We start from the raw sequence: 20,169 nt of genomic DNA, 5'->3' as shown, positions 1-20,169 counted from the left end.
TCTTCAAAAACAATCAAGTTTGTGATACATGATTTCACACGCACAAAGCCATGTTGACTATCCCTAATCAGTCCTTGCCTTCCCAAAAACAGATCCACTCTCAAAAACAAGACATTGAGAGCTAAGCTCTGTTGATCCTCCAATGTCCACAAATTAAATGGAAAATTTAATTATTCTCCATAATCTTCTTCAGATGTATCCACACTCATTAATGCATAAAGTACGCTTGGTACCACTCCACTCAGTGCTGTCTCCAAAATTCAAGCTGAATTCTATCCATATCATTAGGTGTCCCTAACGATGAAAAAGGACTACTGCCTGACCTAAGCAGGCACTGCTGTCACCCAGCATTCCAACCTTTGGAAAATAGGGACAGCCAAACATATCAATGAATAGGGTGGTATATCAATCATTATTTCTTTTTGTAGCATCACTGCCCCATTTCATGGAGTTGGCAAGCTCCATAATGTCACAGCTTTGTGATACAATGACGAGGACAAGTGAATGAGACAAATCACCTATGTAGTTATTCTCCTCTTGCAATTTTTGATTTGCTGAAAATTCAAAGCCTAAAATTAGCTTTCAGAATATGACAAGTAAGATTCCAAAATGTATAGTAAGGAACAGGCTTTAAAGTTGGACAAGCATAAATTAATAAATTGGTTAAATGAGGTTAAAATGAAAATAGAGGCAAGGAGATCAACTACTGAAGGGAAGAGAATGATGCAATAGAACATAGAACATAGAACATAGAAGAATACAGCGCAGTACAGGCCCTTGGGCCCTCGATGTTGCGCCGATCCAAGCCCACCTAAACTACACTAACCCACTATCCTCCATATACCTATCCAATGCCCTCTTAAATGCCCATAAAGAGGGAGAGTCCACCACTGTTACTGGCAGGGCATTCCATGAACTAACAACTCGCTGAGTGAAGAACCTACCCCTAACATCAGTCCTATATCTACCCCCCCTTAATTTAAAGCTATGCCCCCTTGTAATACCCGACTCAATACGCGGGAAAAGGTTCATACTGTCGACCCTATCTAACCCCCTAATCATCTTGTACACCTCAATCAAGTCACCCCTAAACCTTCTTTTCTCTAGTGAAAACAGCCCCAAGTGCTTCAGTCTTTCCTCATACGATTTTCCTTCCATACCAGGCAACATCCTGGTAAACCTCCTCTGCACCCGTTCCAATGCCTCCACATCCTTCCTATAGTATGGCGACCAAAACTGCACACAATATTCCAGATGCGGCCGTACCAGAGTCTTATACAACTGCATCATGACCTCAGGACTCCGGAACTCAATTCCTCTACCAATAAAAGCCAGTACGCCATATGCCTTCCTCACCGCACTATTTACCTGGGTGGCAACTTTCAGAGATCTGTGTACATGGACACCAAGATCCCTCTGCTCATCCACACTACCAAGTATCCGACCATTAGCCCAGTACCCCATCTTTTTGTTATTCTTCCCAAAGTGAATCACCTCGCACTTAGCTACATTGAATTCCATCTGCCACCTTTCTGCCCAGCTCTGCAGCTTCTCTATATCCTGCTGTAACCTGCCACATGCTTCCTCACTGTCAACAACTCCTCCGACTTTCGTATCATCCGCAAACTTGCTCACCCAACCTTCTAACCCCTCTTCCATGTCATTTATAAAAATGACAAACAGCAATGGTCCCAAAACAGATCCTTGTGGAACACCGCTAGTGACGGCACTCCATGAAGAAACTTTGCCATCAACTACTACCCTCTGTCTTCTTCCATCCAGCCAATTTCTAATCCAAACCTCCAACTCACCCTCAATGCCATATCTCCGTATTTTCTGCAGTAGCCTACCATGGGGAACCTTATCAAACGCCTTACTAAAATCCATATATACCACATCTACCGCTTTCCCCTCATCAACCTCCTTCGTCACCTTTTCAAAGAATTCAATAAGGTTTGTGAGGCACGACTTGCCCTTCACAAAACCATGCTGACTATCCTTGATCACATTATTCCTATCCAGATGTGCATAAATCCTATCCCTTACAATTCTCTCTAAGACTTTGCCCACAACAGAAGTGAGACTCACCGGCCTATAGTTACTAGGGCTATCCCTACTCCCCTTTTTGAACAAGGGAACCACATTTGCTATCCTCCAGTCTTCTGGGACTACTCCTGTAGACAAAGAGGACATAAAAATCAAGGCCAATGGCTCTGCAATCTCCTCCCTTGCTTCCCAGAGAATCCTAGGATAAATGCCATCAGGCCCAGGGGACTTATCTATTTTCACCTTTTCCAGGATTTCCAACACCTCTTCTCTACATACCTCAAAGCCATCCATTCTACTTATTTGTGCCTCAGTATTCTCATCGACAACAATGCCCTGTTCCTGAGTGAATACTGAAGAAAAGTATTCATTCAGTGTCTCCCCAATCTCTTCCGCCTCCACACACAACTTCCCCCTACTATCCTTGACTGGACCTATTCCTACCCTAGTCATTCTTTTATTCCTAACATACCTATAGAAAGCCTTAGGGTTTTCCCTAATCCTATCTACTAAGGACCTTTCATGTCCCCTCCTTGCTGCTTTTAGCTCTCTCTTCAGGTCCTTCCTGGCTACCCTATAACTCTCAATCGCCCCAATTGAACCTTCACGTCTCATCTTGAGATAGGCCGCCCTCTTCCATTTAACAAGGGATTCCAATTCCTTATTAAACCACGGCTCCCTCGCACGACCCTTTCCTTCCTGCCTGACAGGTACATAATTATCAAGGACACTCAGTAGTTGCCCCTTGAACAAGTTCCACATATCATTTACACTCTTGCCTTGGAGTCTACTTTTCCAAGCCACACATCCTAAGTCATGCCTCACCGCATCATAATTTCCCTTACCCCAGCTATAATTCTTGCCCTGTAGTACACACTTATCCCTCTCCATCACGAGTGTAAAAATCACCGAATTATGGTCACTATCCCCAAAGTGCTCACCTACCTCTAATTCTAACACCTGGCCTGGTTCGTTACCCAGAACCAAATCCAGTATGGCCTCACCTCTTGTTGGCCTGTCTACATATTGTGTCAGGAAACTCTCCTGCACACATTGAACAAACACTGACCCATCTAACGAACTTGAGCTATAGCTTTCCCAATCAATATCAGGAAAGTTAAAGTCCCCCATAACAACCACCCTATTACTGTCACTCATCTCCTGAATCACCTTCCCAATCCTTTCTTCAATGATTCTAGGACTATTAGGAGGCCTGTAAAAGACTCCTAACAGGGTGACCTCACCTTTCCTATTCCTAACCTCAGCCCAAACTACCTCAGATGGCAAGTCCTCATCCATCGTCCTTTCCACCGCTGTAATACTATCTTTGACAAGCAATGCCACACCTCCCCCTCTTTTACCCCCACCTCTGACCCTACTAAAACATTTAAATCCCGGAACCTGCAACAGCCAATCCTGTCCCTGTTCTAGCCATGTCTCCGTAATAGCCACAACATCGAAGTCCCAGGTACCAACCAACGCTGCAAGTTCACCTACCTTATTCCGTATACTTCTTGCATTGAAGTATACACACTTCAAGCCACTTCCCTGTTTACAGGCACCCTCCTTGGAAATTGATGCCATGTTCCTCACCTCCCTACACTCCAGGCCCTGCACCCTGAAGCTACAATCTGGGTTCCCATGCCCCTGCCGAGTTAGTTTAAACCCCCCCCAATAGCACTAGCAAACCTCCCCCCAAGGATACTGGTTCCCCTCAGGTTCAGGTGTAGACCATCCTGTTTATAGAGGTCCCACCGTCCCCAGAAAGAACCCCAGTTATCCAAAAACTGGAACCCCTCCCTCCTGCACCATCCCTGAAGCCACGCATTTAATTGTTCTCTCCTTCACGCTTTTAAAGGGGGAAAAAACTAACCCAGCTAAGCTTACACTAACTGCTTCCGGGTCTCGGCTGCCCCTCTGCTTGCCGTCACTTCCTCTGCTGCTCCCGCTCTTTCTGTGAAGGAGAGAGAAAACAAAACACCGATGCCCGCTACAGGTAAGTAATTTTGAAAAAAACTCTTACCTTAGCTGTAGTCTCCCGGGTTCACCTCAACTCGGCCGCTGCTCCCACTCAAATGACCGTTGGTGGTGAAACAGTGAGTATTTATACTCAGTTCTCCTTCCCGGCTGCCCCTCTGCTTGCCGTCACTTCCTCTGCTGCTCCCGCTCTTTCTGTGAAGGAGAGAGAAAACAAAACACCGATGCCCGCTACAGGTAAGTAATTTTGAAAAAAACTCTTACCTTAGCTGTAGTCTCCCGGGTTCACCTCAACTCGGCCGCTGCTCCCACTCAAATGACCGTTGGTGGTGAAACAGTGAGTATTTATACTCAGTTCTCCTTCCCGGCTGCCCCTCTGCTTGCCGTCACTTCCTCTGCTGCTCCCGCTCTTTCTGTGAAGGAGAGAGAAAACAAAACACCGATGCCCGCTACAGGTAAGTAATTTTGAAAAAAACTCTTACCTTAGCTGTAGTCTCCCGGGTTCACCTCAACTCGGCCGCTGCTCCCACTCAATAAGAAGGATAAAGCAGCAGAGAACAGTTTTTAAAATGTTTTAGTCACTTGTTGGGTTTCCACCCTGAATTAAAGATAATAATTATTTTATTTATTATTATAAATATTTACTTAATTATATATTATTTATATTATTAATATTTATAATAAATCAATTGTGTTAGCCTGAATCAATATTAATTGGCAGGATACCTTCACACATTCTCAGTGACCTGTCATATTGATTCATGGCTAATTTAAAACATGACTGCATTCATTCATTGTTAATTAAAGAATGAAAGCTACATTACTGGCCAGTTGAAGAAAGTTTGCATATGATTGGGGGATAGGGATAGATATATATATGGTAGATGAAACTCCCAAAACTTGGGGAGGTGATTGTGAATGGTTTTATATATATGTATATTTAATAAAAAATAACATGAGAAGACAATGTAAGACCACCAAGGTTGAGGAATATATAAATAAGGTTAAAGCAACAAAACTGTAAAATAAAAAAAACTTTCCGAGTAGAATCTGTGTCTGGCATACCAACCCTTTGAGAATTGGGATTTTGTTCCTGTATACATGCTGAGCCCTGTGGCTATGTGGTTGGCATTGCTGCCTCGTGGTGCCAGGGTCCCAGGTTTAATGCCAGCCTTGGATGGCTGTCTGTGTAGAATTTGCACATTCTCAGTGTCTGTGTGGGTTTCCTCCGGGTGCTCCGGTTTTTTCCCCACAGTCCAAAGATGGGAATGTCAGGTGAATTGGGCATGCTAAATTGCCCATTGTGTTAGGTGCATTAGTCAGAGGGAAATGGGTTTAGGTGGTTTATTCTTCATAAGATTGGTGTGGACTTGTTGGGCCTGTTTCCACACTCTAGGAAATTGAATCATCTCCTGATTGTCCCCAGCCTTAATTTAAAGCATTCACTTGTTGAAACTTTTCCTTCTTTGGAAAATGAAGCATTCAGTCTTCATAGTCGATATCATGGGGATGAGTGACCTTGTGCCATCCTAAACCAGGGACTAGAGTAATGTTAATGAAGCATGCCCCTGACTGCAAGACCAAACAGCCAAATTTGCTCAGTATGTCCAAGTGTGAAACGGATGCAAATGCAGTAAAATTCTAGGAGTAGCCTGAATACTTTCAGGCTTGTGTTACAAGTCTGAAAGATGTGCCTATCTGTCTGATAGAAGTGACAAACAATTGAACAATAATGAAGAAGCTCAATTACCTTTATTTAACCCTATGCTTTTGCAACGTTTTCTGGCTGGAGTCACTGACATGATCCAGACCAACAGTACAAACCAGTCCAGGAATTTCCAGTAGCAAATGAGGTGGGATTTGGGATGGCCAGAACTAGACTGAACCATGATCCAAGTTACAGGTAAAACAAATTATATCCATCATCCTTGCGATCCCAAATGCCATACGCCAGCCCTGATAGGGTTGATTGGAACCAGGATACCCACTGGGGGCGGAACGTACCTCATGTACCTTCCCGATGACAACTGCTGGACAACGCTTTCCCGAGGGGATCCTAAAAATGGGGGAAGGCAGGCCCCAACATTTAACCTTCGTGACTGGCAACAAGACATCAAAAAAGAAACCCAGGAGCAAATGCCTGGCCCTTGCTTTAACTGTTGAAATGTGGAGTAATGTGTCTTTAATGTTACCTCGGAGCTGACATTGGGAATCGACAGGCTTTCATCCTATCAAAAGGAAAATCTACTAATATACACTGACTCTTCATTGATTTTAATACGATCCACGATTTTGGAGCCTTGTGGGAACATTGAAGATTTTTAACTCTAAGGGAGGTGGGGGGGGGGGGGGGGGTAGTGTTATAGTAATGATATTTTGTCCAATCAATCTGACATTTATCAAGATATCTGGCTCATGCTGATGAAAATGATACTGTTTATAAAGTGATGGGCAAGTATATGCAGCTGCCAAACAGTTAGCCTTACAACTCAAACTTCTGATCCCATAGGGTCCCTAGCAAAACCCGTTTCGGCACAGTATGCCAGACCTGGGTAAGGTGCAAAAATCACGGGGGAATGATACTGTCTGTTCAGTGCCAATTCACAATGTAGAGGTTGATTTCTCTATTGCTTACTGACTGTAATCATACAGGTTTAGTGTTTGGATTGTTTTCAATATTGTTTTGAAATTTGGAAGTAATTTGCAAATTTCCATTTCTGAAATATCGACAGGCACTTTATACTACGATATACTGAATTATCAAGTGATTTGATCTCATACATGGACGCTAAGCCTAAATATCTTTGCTTTGTGTATGGAGCTTATAAGAATACACACTGGTTGATTTGATTTACTTTTGGATTGGGCTGTCAGATATAAGAAGGTGTGTCTGGTTGAGCTATTATCTTCACTTAGATATTTAATACTGAACAGTGATAGTTTATAATTTTAGGACTATACCAATACTTATATTGTAGGGTTACCTCACTACTAGAAAAATTTCAATGTGGTTTGAAAGCTGTGTGTAATGTTACCATAATTTGGGGACAGCATTGCCCTCCAGCGAATATTTATTACTGACTTTTCTCAAAATCATCAGATTTCTACATTTAATTCTAGTTACTGCTAACTAAAGCTGTAGATCAGGCCATTTAATTGGGCACAATGTTAATGTTTTTTTAAAAAACAAAGAATATATATTGCAGAACTAATCTAAATTTTAGATAATATAGATTTTTTTAAATAGCAAAACATCAAACAGCATTACATCCCAGCAAAGCTGGATTTATAAAAATAGGTTTGCTTAATTCGCCCATGCCCGGGCTTTTCCATATAAAATAAGAAAATAATGGGAAGGAAGGGAATGCTAGTGCATAATTTAAAATGAACAAACTTTTTGCCAGTATGGGCAATATATTTACTCCAGCGGGCCATTTGAGTTTGATTAATTTGAGAATTATTTATTACAAAATTGCTCTTAGGGCTTCTAGCCTACTGAAGAGCACAAATTAAAGCCTCAAATAAGGTACTCCCGCAATACTCAAACCAGAATATGGGTAACCTCTATCAGATTAGTTTGTGTTACTTCTGTGCTGCTGCCTATTTTAATTGAATATATGTATATTGTATATACTTATATACAAAGGAGGAAATAGTTTATACTTTATTACAATGGACACTTCGTGGTCTCCAACCTTGCAAAGGGGGAGATGATAAAGATCGAACTTGACCTGCTGCTGGACTTGCCTTTGCCAGCATTGGTGCACAAGAAGGGACAGTTTACCTGTGCGATCCTGAGCAAACAGTGACTGTGTATCAACTATGTCAGGAAGGTGTCCTTGTGTGCCAAAAGACTGAATGTTGCCAAGAAAGACTTTTGCAGTCGTCAACCGCATTTAGAACAACAGATTACAGATTAGATTACAGTGTGGAAACAGGCCCTTCAGCCCAACAAGTCCACACCGACCCGCCGAAGCGAAACCCACCCATACCCCTACATTTACCCCTTACCTAACACTACGGGCAATTTAGTATGGCCAATTCACCTGACCCTGCACATCTTTGGACTGTGGGAGGAAACCGGAGCACCCGGAGGAAACCCACGCAGACACGGGGAGAACGTGCAAACTCCACACAGTCAGTCGCCTGAGGCAGGAATTGAACCCAGGTCTCAGGCGCTATGAGGCAGCAGTGCTAACCACTGTGCCACCGTGCCGCCCATACTGTGCCACCGTGCCGCCCATGTGTGCCACCATGCCGCCCATTCTAAATTCTAACAAGTCTAAATGGTCTTTACCATGTAAAACTGTTGTGTGCCAGTTTGATTACATTTGTACTATGGGCATCCCTGATAAGCCTGATGTCCTTTCAGATAGATCATGTAGTAAAAGAGACAAGGGGGGGGGGGAATGTTTCTAGAAACCCATAATAAAATTTTTGGAAAGGATGAAGTAATTTGTTATGTCCTTACTTCAGTAAGAGACTCCCTGACCCCTTTTTATCCTTCCAAATCCTAACATGGGGGTATGGAATAGTAATAAGGTAATATCTCTTTTAGTTATTACCTATCCCCACCAGCTACTTGTTTATGGACTTCCTTGAATAAATCCGCAATATCCTATCCAAATTACTACAAGGGTAAGGAATGGGGGTGCGCTTATTTTAGATTTTTAGATTACTTACAGTGTGGAAACAGGCCCTTCGGCCCAACAAGTCCACACTGACCCACCAAAGCGCAACCCACCCAGACCCATTCCCCTACATTTACCCCTTCACCTAACACTACGGGCAATTTAGCATGGCCAATTCACCTAACCTGCACAGCTTTGGACTGTGGGAGGAAATGGAGCACCTGGAGGAAACCCATGCAGACATAGGGAGAATGTGCAAACTCCACACAGTCAGTCGCCTGAGGCAGGAATTGAACCCGGGTCTCTGGCGCTGTGAGGCAGCAGTTCTAACCACCGTGCCGCCCAGAATGTTGTGTTAGTTATGTTAGAGTGCCTAAATTTTTTTTGTGCTATGATTAAATGTACTAGTCGTCACTACTTTTCTGAAGGACCTTGCATCTCATTTCTATGCCTTAACGAAAATGTATCCATATTATCACTGGAATTCAAAGTCTATGTGGAGAGGGTAACAACACACGCCTTCATTATGATACCCCTAACGGCACCAAGTATTGGAAGGGAAGAACCATTTTGGGATGTTGACGATGTTTCTTATCAAGAAATTCACTTCATTAGTACTGGATGATTTTCACCCTCAGCACCCAGAGCCGAATTATGTAAGCATGGATTATCCACATACCCCAGGAAGTCACAAATATAGGCCTGCATCTCACTGGGAAGGTCCCTCTGTTGCCTATGCTAAATCTGGATTTCTTTTTCAATTATAATAAGGCAGCTAACTACCTTGTCCTGAATAGAGCATGTAGTCCTCGTGTCGTAGCTGTAAGAACACTATTTCCAACTCCTGTTCCATGTCCAATTACCTGCAATGAAATCATAATCCCCTTTTAAATGTACAGTTTCTCCTGACTTTTGCGCAGAATGGAAGAATCCAAAGACCATATCAAGAAGTAAAACACACTCATTGGCATATGCAGCTCTTAGTGTTCTTTCATTAGGAGAGTCATTAAGAATTATTAGTCATCAAAACCATAATTATCTCATTGGTGGACTCACAATTTTGAGAAATGAGACAACTGTAACCTTAAAAGAAATTAGAAATGCTTTCAGAATTGCGCCTATTTGCCCAACAAAACCGATTATGTATTTGCGAAGGAAGGTGGAGTTTGCATTATAATTAAAGGAAAATGCATTATGAGGGTCACTGATCTTTTCAAAAACATTACTAGACATATTGATAATATTCACACTTTTGTCAACCAAATGAACGAAAGTGCGGGATGGGAAGATTGGGGTTTGGCTCATGGTACAACTGTTTAATTAATATGTCTTTGTATGGTGCTATTGTTTTAATTGGTCTTTTTATTGGTATTGCTATAGTTAAGTGTATTATTGCTAAAATATTAACTTCTCCACCTTCTCCACTTAAATGCACCTTCTCCACTTAAATGAAGACGAGGAAACACCATTGCCTGCCCTTAGTTCCCCTTTGGAGGAAGAGGAACTATGGCAGTCTCTTGCTGCTATTGAATTGAATTGATTTGATCTATGCCTTTATGGTGTGGTCATAAAATGACCAAAGGGGGGAATGAGGATCTAAATTTGGAATTTAGGCAACAAAATATGTAGATTTTTATTTTAACAGAATGGATTCTCGATTTAAAAGAATACTACAAAATGGCCTATAAACCATACTGCTGATTTGCAGAATTAACTTGCAGTTCAAAGATAAGAGGACAATAGAGTTTTCATAAGATGAATACTGACACATTAATTGACCATTTGAACTAATCTTGAACTAAGACATGGCATGACAATTTACGTAAATTAGATATCCTTCTTAAAGAAAACATCATTGGATTAACTTGCTGTAAATCATGTCACCTTATTATGTGTGATTAGTCTTTCTTGTAATTAAGGCTGCACTATTTCTTAAAAAACATAAATAATGTGTAATTTTCAAATGTAATTGCGCAACTTCATCACGGAACACAGAAGCTTCAATCTCTGTGTTGCTGCATAGAATTGCGTCAAGGTACCTTAATTCAATAAACTAATGAACCTTGCTTTTTGAATAGACCGCATTTGTCGATTCCTTTGACCGATTTCAAACCAAGAGGCCCCTCTTGAGGGGACATAGATCTTCATAGGAAGGATAGAAAGGCAGGTAAAAGAGAAGGCGGAGTGGTGTTCTTGATTAAAGAACACATTGCTGCTCTAACTAGAGAAAATATTTCTGAAAAAGATCATCCAGTGAAAATATCTGGTTTGAAATAAGAAAGGGATGATCATTGTGATGGGACTGTACTATAGGCCCCCAATAGTAAGAGGGAAACTGAGGAACAAATATACACAGATTTCAGATAAAAAGCAGAGGACTGGGAAGCTTTTAAAGGGGGCATAGCTTTAAATTAAGGGGGGGGTAGGTATAGGACAGATGTTAGGGGTAGGTTCTTTACTCAGCGAGTCGTGAGTTCATGGAATGCCCTGCCAGTAGCAGTGGTGGACTCTCCCTCATTATGGGCATTTAAGCGGGCATTGGATAGGCATATGGAGGATAGTGGGCTAGTGTAGGTTAGGTGGGCTTGGATCGGCGCAACATCGAGGGCCGAAGGTCCTGTACTGCGCTGTATTCTTCATGTTCTATGTTCTAAAGAACAACAGAGGATGACTAAGAAGGAAATACCCAGAGAAAAAATGAGGTACAAAGGTAAACTGGCCAAAAATATAAAGGAGGATAGTAAAAGCTTTTTTAGGTATGTGAAAGGGAAAAAAATGGTTAAGACTAAAATTGGGCCCTTGAACACAGAAACGGGAATATATTACATGGAACAAAGAATTGGCAGAAGAGTTGAATTGGTACTTCAGATCTGTGTTCACTGGGGAAGACACAAGCAATCTCCCAGAGGTAACAGTGGCTGAAGGACCTGAACTGAAGGGAATTTATATTTGCCAGGATTTGGTGTTGGAGAGACTGTTAGGCCTGAAGGCTGATAAGTCCCCGGGGCCTGATGGTCTACATCCCAGGGTCCTAAAGGAGGTGGCTCCAGAAATCGTGGATGTGTTGGTGATTATTTTCCAGAGTTCAATAGATTCAGGATCAGTTCCTGCAGATTGGAGGGTGGCTAATGTTGTACCACTTTTTAAGAAAGGAGTGAGAGAGAAAACAGGAAATTATAGACCAGTTAGTCTGACCTCAGTGGTGGGAAAGATGCTGGAGTTATAAAGGATGAAGTTATGAAACATCTGGATAGCAGTAACAGGATAGATCAGAGTCAGCATGGATTTATGAAGGGGAAATCATGCTTGACTAATCTTCTGGAATATTTTGAGGATGTAACTCTGAAGATGGACAAGGGAGATCCAGTGGATGTAGTGTACCTGGACTTTCAGAAAGCCTTTGATGAAGTCCCACATAGGAGGTTAGTGAGCAAAATTAGGGCGCATGGTATTGTGGGCAAAGTACTGACTTGGATTGAAAATTGGTTGGCTGACAGGACAGCTCCCTTTCGGAATGGCAGGCAGTGACCAGTGGGGGACCGCAGCTTATTTGCCAAAGTATTAATAGTAACATTAGCAAATTTGCTGATGATACAAAGCTGGGCGGCAGGGTGAAATGTGAGGAGGATGTTAGGAGATTATAGGGTGACCTGGACAGGTTAGGTGAGTGGACAGGTGCACGGCAGATGCAGTTTAATGTGGATAAATGTATGGTTATCCACTTTGGTGACAAGAATAGGAAGGCAGATTACTACCTAAATGGAGTCAAGTTAGGTAAAGGGGCAGTACAAAGAGATCTGGGTGTTCTTGTACACCAGTCAATGAAGGCAAACATGCAGGTACAGCAGGTAGTGAAGAAAGCTAATAGCATGCTGGCCTTCATAACAAGAGGGATTGAGTATAGAAGCAAAGAGGTTCTTCTGCAGCTGTACAGAGCCCTGGTGAGACCGCACCTAGAATATTGTGTGCAGTTCTGGTCTCCAAATTTGAGGAAAGACATTCTGGCTATTGAGGGAATGCAGCATAGGTTCATGAGGTCAATTCCTGGAATGGCGGGACTATCTTATGTTGAAAGACTGGAGTGACTTGGCTTGTATACCCTTGAGCTTAGAAGACTGAGAGGGGATCTGATTGAGACGTATAAGATCATTAAAGGATTGGACACTCTGGAGGCAGGAAACATGTTTCCGCTAATGGGCGAGTGCCAAACCAGAGGACACAGCTTAAAAATAACGGGTAAGCCATTTAGGACAGAGATGATGAGAAACTTCTTCACCCAGAGAGTGGTGGGTGTGTGGAATGCTCTGCCACAGAAGGCAGTGGAGACCCAGTCTCTGGATTTGTTTAAGAAAGAGTTGGATAGAGCTCTCAAGGATAGTGGAATCAAGGGTTATGGAAATAAGGCAGGAACAGGATACTGATTGAGGATGATCAGCCATGATCATAATGAATGGTGGTGCAGGCTCGAAGGGCAGAATGGCCTACTCCTGCACCTATTGTAATAGTAGGTGATTTTAATTTTACAAACATTGACTGCAAGTACCATTGCGTTAAAGGCTTAGATGGAGAAGAGACTTTTAAAATTCGAAGAACATTTCTTAATCAACATGTAAATGTTCCAAGACAAGAAGCTTAAGGCTCCAGGAAAGAAATGCTACAGGAAGCTTAGAAAGAGGGGGAGAGAGAGGAGGGAGTGGCATTTTTGATAAGGGATAGCATTACTACTGTACTTAGGGACAATATTCCTGGGAATATATTCAGGAAGTTATTTGGGTGGTACTGAGAAATAAGAAAGGAATGATCATCTTATTAGGTTTGTATTATAGACTCCCGAATAGTCAGCAGGAAATTGAGAAACAAATTTGTAAGGAGACTTCAGTTACCTGTAAGGAAAATAGGGTGGTTATAGTAGGGGATTTTAACTTTCCAAGCATTGGCTGGCACTGCCATAGTATTAAGGATTTAGAAGGAGAGGAATTTGTCAAGTTTGTACAAGAAAAGTTTCTGATTTAGGATATTCCTAATGGAGAAGGTGTAAAACCTGACCTACTCTTGGGAAATAAGGCAGGGCAGGTGACTGGGGTGTCAGTAGGGGAGCACTCTGGGGCTAGTGACCAAAATTCTATTAGTTTTAAAATAGTGAAGAAAAAGGATAGACCAGATATAAAAGCTGAAGTTCTAAATTGGAGGAAGGCTAATTTTGACAATATTTGGCAAGAACTTTCAAAAGCTGTTGGGGGCAGGGGTTCATAGGTAAAGAAAAGGCTGGAAAATGGGAAGCCTTCAAAATGCAATAGCAAGAGTCCAGAGATAGTATATTCCTGTTAGGGTGAAAGCAAAGGCTGGTAGGTGTAGGGAATGCTGGATGATGAGAGAAATTGAGGTGTTAGTTAAGAAAAAAATGTGTCATGTATAGACAGGATAGATCAAATGAATCCTTAGAGTATAAAGGCAGTAGTCGTAAACTTGAGAGAGAAGTCAGGAGGGCAAAAAGGGTCATGAGATAGCTTTGGCAAATAAGGTAAAGGAGAATCCAAAGGGTTTCTAGAAATAGATTAAGGACAAAAGGGTAACTAGGGAGAGAAAAGAGCCGCAGGAGATGGGGGAGATACTAATCAAATATTTTGCATCAGTGTTCACTTTGAAGGAGGACATGGAAAATTATATAATGTGGGGAACTAGATAGTGACATGTTGAAAAATGTCCATACTACAGAGGGGGTGGTGCTGGGTGTCTTGAAATGCATACATGGGGATAAATCCCTCAGACCTGATCATGTGCACCCTCGAACTCTGTGAAGCTAGGGAAGCGATTGCTGGGCACTTGCTGAGATATTTGTATCATTGATAGTCGCAGGTGAGGAGCCGGTACACTGGAAGATTGTTAACATGGTGCTACTGTTTAAGAAAGGTGGTAAGGAAAAGCCAGGGAACTATAGACCGGTGAGCCTGATATCGGTGGTGGGCAAGATGTTGGCGGTAATCCTGAGAGACAGGATTGACATGCATTTGGTAACGCAAGGACTGATTAGGGATAGTCAGCATGTCTTTGTGTGTGAAAAATCATGTCTCACAAACTTGAATTAGTTTTTTGAAGAAGTAACAAAGAGGATTGATGAGGTCAGAGTGGTGGATATGATCTATATGGACTCCAGTAAGGCATTCAACAAGGTTCCTCATGAAAGATTGGTTAGCAAGGTTAGATGTCATGGAATACAGGGAGAAATAGCCAATTGGATGCAGAACTTGCTCGATGGTAGAAGACAGGGGGTGATGGAAGAGAGTTGGTTTTCAGACTGGAGGTCTGTGACCAGTGGTGTGCCACCAGTATCAGTGTTGGGTCCACTGCTTTTCATCATTTATGTAAATGATTTGGATTTGAACATAGCAGGTAGAGTTAATAAGTTTGCAGATGACACCAAAATTGGAGGTGCAGTGGACAGCGAAGAAAGTACAACAGGGCCTTGATCAGATGGGCCAATGGGCTAAGGAGTGTCAGGTGGAGTTGAATTCAGATAAATCTGAGGAGCTGCATTTTGGAAAGGCAAATCAGAGCAGGACTTATACACATAATGGTAAGGTCCTAGGGAGTCTTGCTGAACAAAGAGACCTTGGAGTGCAACTTTATAGCTCCTTGAAAGTGGAGTCACAGGTAGATAGGATAGTGAACAAGGCGTTTTGGTACATTTTCTTCATTGGTCAGTGCATCGAGTATAGGAGTTGGGAGGGTATGTTCTGGCTGTGCAGGTCATTGGTGAGGCCAGTTTTGGAATACTGCATGCAATTCTGGTCTCCTTCCTTTTGGAAGGATATTGTGAAATGTTGAAGGGTTCAGAAAAGATTTACAAGGAATTTGTCAGGGTTGGAGGATTTGAGCTACAGGGAGAGGCTGAACAGGCTGGGGCAGTTTTCCCAGGAGTGTCAGAGGCTGAGGGGTGACCACATAGAGGTTTATAAAATCATGAGGGGCATGGGTAGTGTTAATAGACAATGTCTCTTCCCTGAGGTGGGGGAGTACAAAACTAGAGGCATAGGTTTAAGGGGAATGGGACAAATTTAAAATGGACCGAAGCAGCAACTTTTGTACCCATAAGATGGTGCGAGTATGGATTGAAGAAGACAGGGAGGAGGCTGGTACAACATTTAAAAGGCATCTGGATGGGTACATGAATAGGAAGGGTTCAGAGGGATATGGGTCAAGTGCTGGCAAATGGGACTAGATTCGTTTCTGATATCTGGTTGGCACGGATAAGTAGGACAGCAGAGTTTGCTGCAGTGCTGTATATCTCAGTGACTCTATAGTTGTGAATGACAACGTTTATTGGAAATGGGGTGATGTGCATTGAGAATGGAGAGAGATTAAAAAAATATATAATTGCTTGGTAGTATTTGACTATTCTTTTGAAAACTTCTCTTAGAAATTGAGCTCAATGTGTGTTTAATTCAACTGCTTTGTGACTGTGGAAAGTATGTATTTCAGTCTCACAGCGATAACATACCTGCTGTTTGTTAGAAGGAACTGATCACACTTGGCTTCGTTGTCTTGCTCCTTCAAGTATTTGTCTGGAGGGAGACAGAAGAGTCATCGCCAGTCAATCAACATTAAATGAGTTTGACAGTGTCAAACCTTAGTGTAACATTCAATTTATAAGTATGGGGCTTTGTTTCTTTCAAGCCAGCAATTCCAACAGATCTGCCTGAGTTGTTCTTTGTTTGGTGATTGTAACAAAAGAATATATATACCAATTCACTGAGAACCAGATACTAAACAACACCTCTACAGCTCCACAATAGGGCTACCCAATACAAGTGTGTATCTGGATCTGAGTTTCCTTATCAACCCAGTCAGTTCCTGTGAGGTGAATGTGGGAGTACAGCTGTCAACCTGTACCTGTCAGTGTAAGCTGTGCAAATGTGTGAGTGAATGTAGTTATTAATCTGTCCCTGTCACTCTATGCAATGTCCAAAATGTATTTACTAGAGAGTGATAGGGACAGATTGATAACTACATTCACATAGCATAAACTGACAAGTATAGATTGATAACTGAACTCATATCTACATGGTAAAAACTGGCAGAGACTGGTTGATAAATATATTTTATACATTTTAAATAAATAGAATCAGTCCCTTTGAGTTTCTCTGATGTGGATACGTGAGTTTAGTTATCAATATATACCTGCCAGTTTCTGCCCTGTGAATGTATAAGTTTACTTATCAATCTGTCCCTAGCAGTTTCTGCTGTGTATCCGAGAGTATAGTTATCAGCCCGAACCTGTCAGTTTCAATATTAGTCTCTGCCTGTCAGTTTCTGCTGTACGAATATTAAATGCAGTCATCAAATTGTACCCTTCAATTTCTTCTGTATGAATGCAGATTTTGCTCTCTTCCTGTCAGTTTTAGCTATAATCAATTTGGAAGCGCAATTATCCATCAGTACCTGTCAGGTTTTGCTATTTGACACCAGAACGTCATTGTCAATCTGTTTCTACTACATCAATATGAGAGAGCAGATACCAATCTGTCCCTGTTAGATTCTTCCCTGTCAATATGTGATGAGTACAGATATGTCAATTTCTTCTTTTAAGAATGTAATTGTCAGTCTGTACCTTTTCAGACTCTGCTGTGTGAGTACATAAATATAGTTATCAGTCTGCAGCTGTCAGTTTATGCTTGGAGAACGTATCAGTGTAATTGTCAACCCCCACCAGTTTATGCTATGTAAATTTGTGAGCTGAGCTTTCATCTGTCACTATCAGTTTCTGCTTTGTGAATGAGAGTGTTCAGTTATCAATCCTTCCCTGTCAGGCGCTATAATGTCAGGGCTTGAGTGTATTTATTCATCTTTCCCTATCAGGTTGTGAGACTGTAGCTATCAAACTGTACCTCTCAGATTCTGTGATATGAACATGAGTGTCGTTATCCATTTGATTTGATCAGATTTATTATTGTCACATGTAAAGAGATACAATGAAAAGTATTGTTTTGAGTGCCTTACAGGCAGATCATATCATACGAAGTGCATTAGGGCAATAGAACAGAAACTGCAATAAAGTGGTAATGCTGTAGAGAAAGTGCAGAGAGAGAGAGAGGTTAATATTAAAATTTGAGAGATGCATTCAAAAGTCTAATAACAGCAGAGAATCAGTTCCTGAATACGCTGGACGGTGTATTCAAACTTCTGTATTTTCTACCTAACAGACCAGGGTGGAGGAGAGTATAAATCGGGGTCAGATGGGTCTTTGATCATGTTGGCTGCTTTCCTGACACAGGGGGAAGTGTAAATGGAGCCTTTGGATGGAAGGCTGCTTTCAGTGATGGACTGGGCTGTATTCGCAACTCATTGTAGTTTGTGGCCTTGGGCAGAACAGTAGCCATACCACACTGTGACACATCCAGATAGGTGGTGCAATATTAACATTTGCAAGAGTGTTTATGGACACGGTGAATTTCCTTAGCCTCCTGGGGAAATCTGCTTGGTGAATGTGTTTGGATAATTGTCAATCTCAACCTGCCAGTTTCTGCCATGTGAATGGGAGAATTTAGTTTTTAACAGTCCCTGTCAGGTTTTGCTTTCTGAATGTTGAGTTAAATTTAGTTAAGTATCCTTCCCGTTCAGGGTCTGTAATATAAATGTGAGTGTATTTAACAATGTTTGCCTGACAAATTTTCTTTTGTGTACGTGAATGTAATTATCAATTTTCCTTGGTAGTTTCTGCTCTGTGAATATGAAAATGTAATTATTAAATGCGAAATATAAACCAAAAGAACTGCAGATGCTGGAAAGGAGAAATGAAAATCAATTTGCTGGAAAAGCTCAGCAGGTCTGACAGAGTCTGTGGAGAGAAATCAGCTAAAATTTCCAGTTCAGTAACCCTTCCTGAGAACTGTGGTAGCCAGGAAATGATTAGTTTTTATGCAGAAGATCGGATTTGTTGAAGGATATGGAGTAAATAGTAGATGGATATAGAATCCAAAGATCTTGGTCATATGAAGAAGGCGAATCACTATTAATAGGGACAGTTAGTGACTGTTGGTGTATAATAGCAGACCTTGTGATAATAAGGCCTGACGTGAGAGGCTTCAGGTTCCCAAGCAGAAAATGAGGTGCTGTTCTTCCAGCGTACACTGAGCTTTGCTGGAGCACTGCAACAAGCCTGAGACAAAGATGTTCGTCAGAGAACTGGGTGGTGTGTTGAACTGGCAGGCAATTGGAAGCTGAGGGTCCTTTTTCTGGACAGAATGTAGGTGTTCGGCAAAGCGGACACCCAATCTACACTCAGTTTCCCCAGAATAGAGAAGACCACATGGTAGCGAGGGAAATGCACAGAGTCGGTTCTGAGGAAGGGTCACTAGACTTCAAATGTAACCCTGATTTCTCGTGTTATTAATCTCTACTTGTCGGTTTCTCCTGTGAATGAGAATGTCATTATCAAACTATACATGTCAATTTAAGTGATTTGAAACTGTGAGTGTTATCAATCTGTTCCAATAAGTTTCTGCTTTGTGAATGAGAATGTAGTTATCAGTCTTCCGCTGAAATGTCCTGCCATGTGAGTGTGATTGAGCAATCTGTCCCTGTTATATTCTGCTCTGTGTATCTCAGGATGGAGCTATGAATCTGTATCTGTCAGCATCTAGTTTAGAAATGTGCAAATGCCTTTATCAGACTGTACCTGCCAGTGTTTGTGAAGTGTGTGGGGGGAGTGGTGTGGTGTGTGTCTAAGTATCATACTCTCCCTTTCAGTTTCTGCAGAGTGAATATGTGAGAGCAGCTATCAATCTACACCTGTCAGTTCCTGCTGTGTCCGCATGAGTGTTCAGGAATTATCTATCCTTGTCAGTTTCTGTCGTGTGACTGAGAGTCAAGTGCTCAATCAGTACCAGTCACTTTCTATTCTTATGCACCAAAGTTGCTTAATTCGCTGGCAGCCAATAATACTATAGTCCAATGATGACAACGAATCTATTGTTGTTTGTCTGAAAAACCCATCTGGTTCACTAATGTCCTTTAAGGAAGGAAACTGCCATTCTTACCTGCTCTGGCCTACATGTGTCTCCAGACCGACAGCAATGTGCCCCCTGGGTACTTTGGGATTGGCAATAAATATTGGCATAGCCAGTGATGCCCTCATCTCATGAATAAATTTAGGAAAAATAATTCTCTGTGACTGTGATTGATTCTGTGATAGTAGATTTTAGGTTGTTGTGATTGGGGCTGAACGTCTTCTACATTTTGAGATTTAGGACAGAGTCACAGAATTGATACAGCCATTCAGCCCATTGTGTGCACACTGGGACATTCTGTTCTTCACCTGTTCTCCATACTAGTTTCCATTAACCATTGGGATTCTGAACTTTATCCACTCACTGCCAGTATCTCTATCTAAATGCTAATTTGAGATTATTTCTGCAGTTACCTGTCTTTGATAACTATAGTGCCAGTTTTGTTCTGTATGCAACAGTGTCAGGTACAGTATGTGGATCTCATTCTCTTTCCACGTTCAGTTATGTTT

At 41.8% G+C, this 20,169-nt stretch overlaps 1 protein-coding gene across 3 annotated transcripts in view; it reads right to left on the bottom strand.

Moving 5' to 3' along the window:
- The window catches only part of LOC122544649 (histone H4-like), a 30,813-nt gene that overhangs the window by 6,906 nt on the left and 3,738 nt on the right, over positions 1-20,169 (bottom strand). Inside the window, exons 3-5 of one of the 3 annotated variants that reach the window (XR_015755124.1) lie at positions 16,153-16,216; positions 9,438-9,517; positions 4,070-4,621 (exon numbers count right to left, since the gene is read on the bottom strand). The gene's annotated coding sequence lies outside the window, so the exon portion shown is untranslated. Of the gene's footprint in view, positions 1-4,069; positions 4,622-9,437; positions 9,518-16,152; positions 16,217-20,169 lie in introns of those variants that run through there. The other 2 variants (XR_015755125.1, XM_087984749.1) reach the window with 2 other exon arrangements.

The sequence above is a fragment of the Chiloscyllium plagiosum genome, unplaced genomic scaffold, assembly GCF_037043375.1.
Source record: "Chiloscyllium plagiosum isolate Xiang-an unplaced genomic scaffold, Cpla_swu_hap1 HiC_scaffold_49, whole genome shotgun sequence".
In the NCBI taxonomy this organism is placed as follows: Eukaryota; Metazoa; Chordata; class Chondrichthyes; order Orectolobiformes; family Hemiscylliidae; genus Chiloscyllium; species Chiloscyllium plagiosum.
Note: the sequence above shows the minus strand (reverse complement) of the source record. Positions and strands in the feature narration are given on the sequence as shown.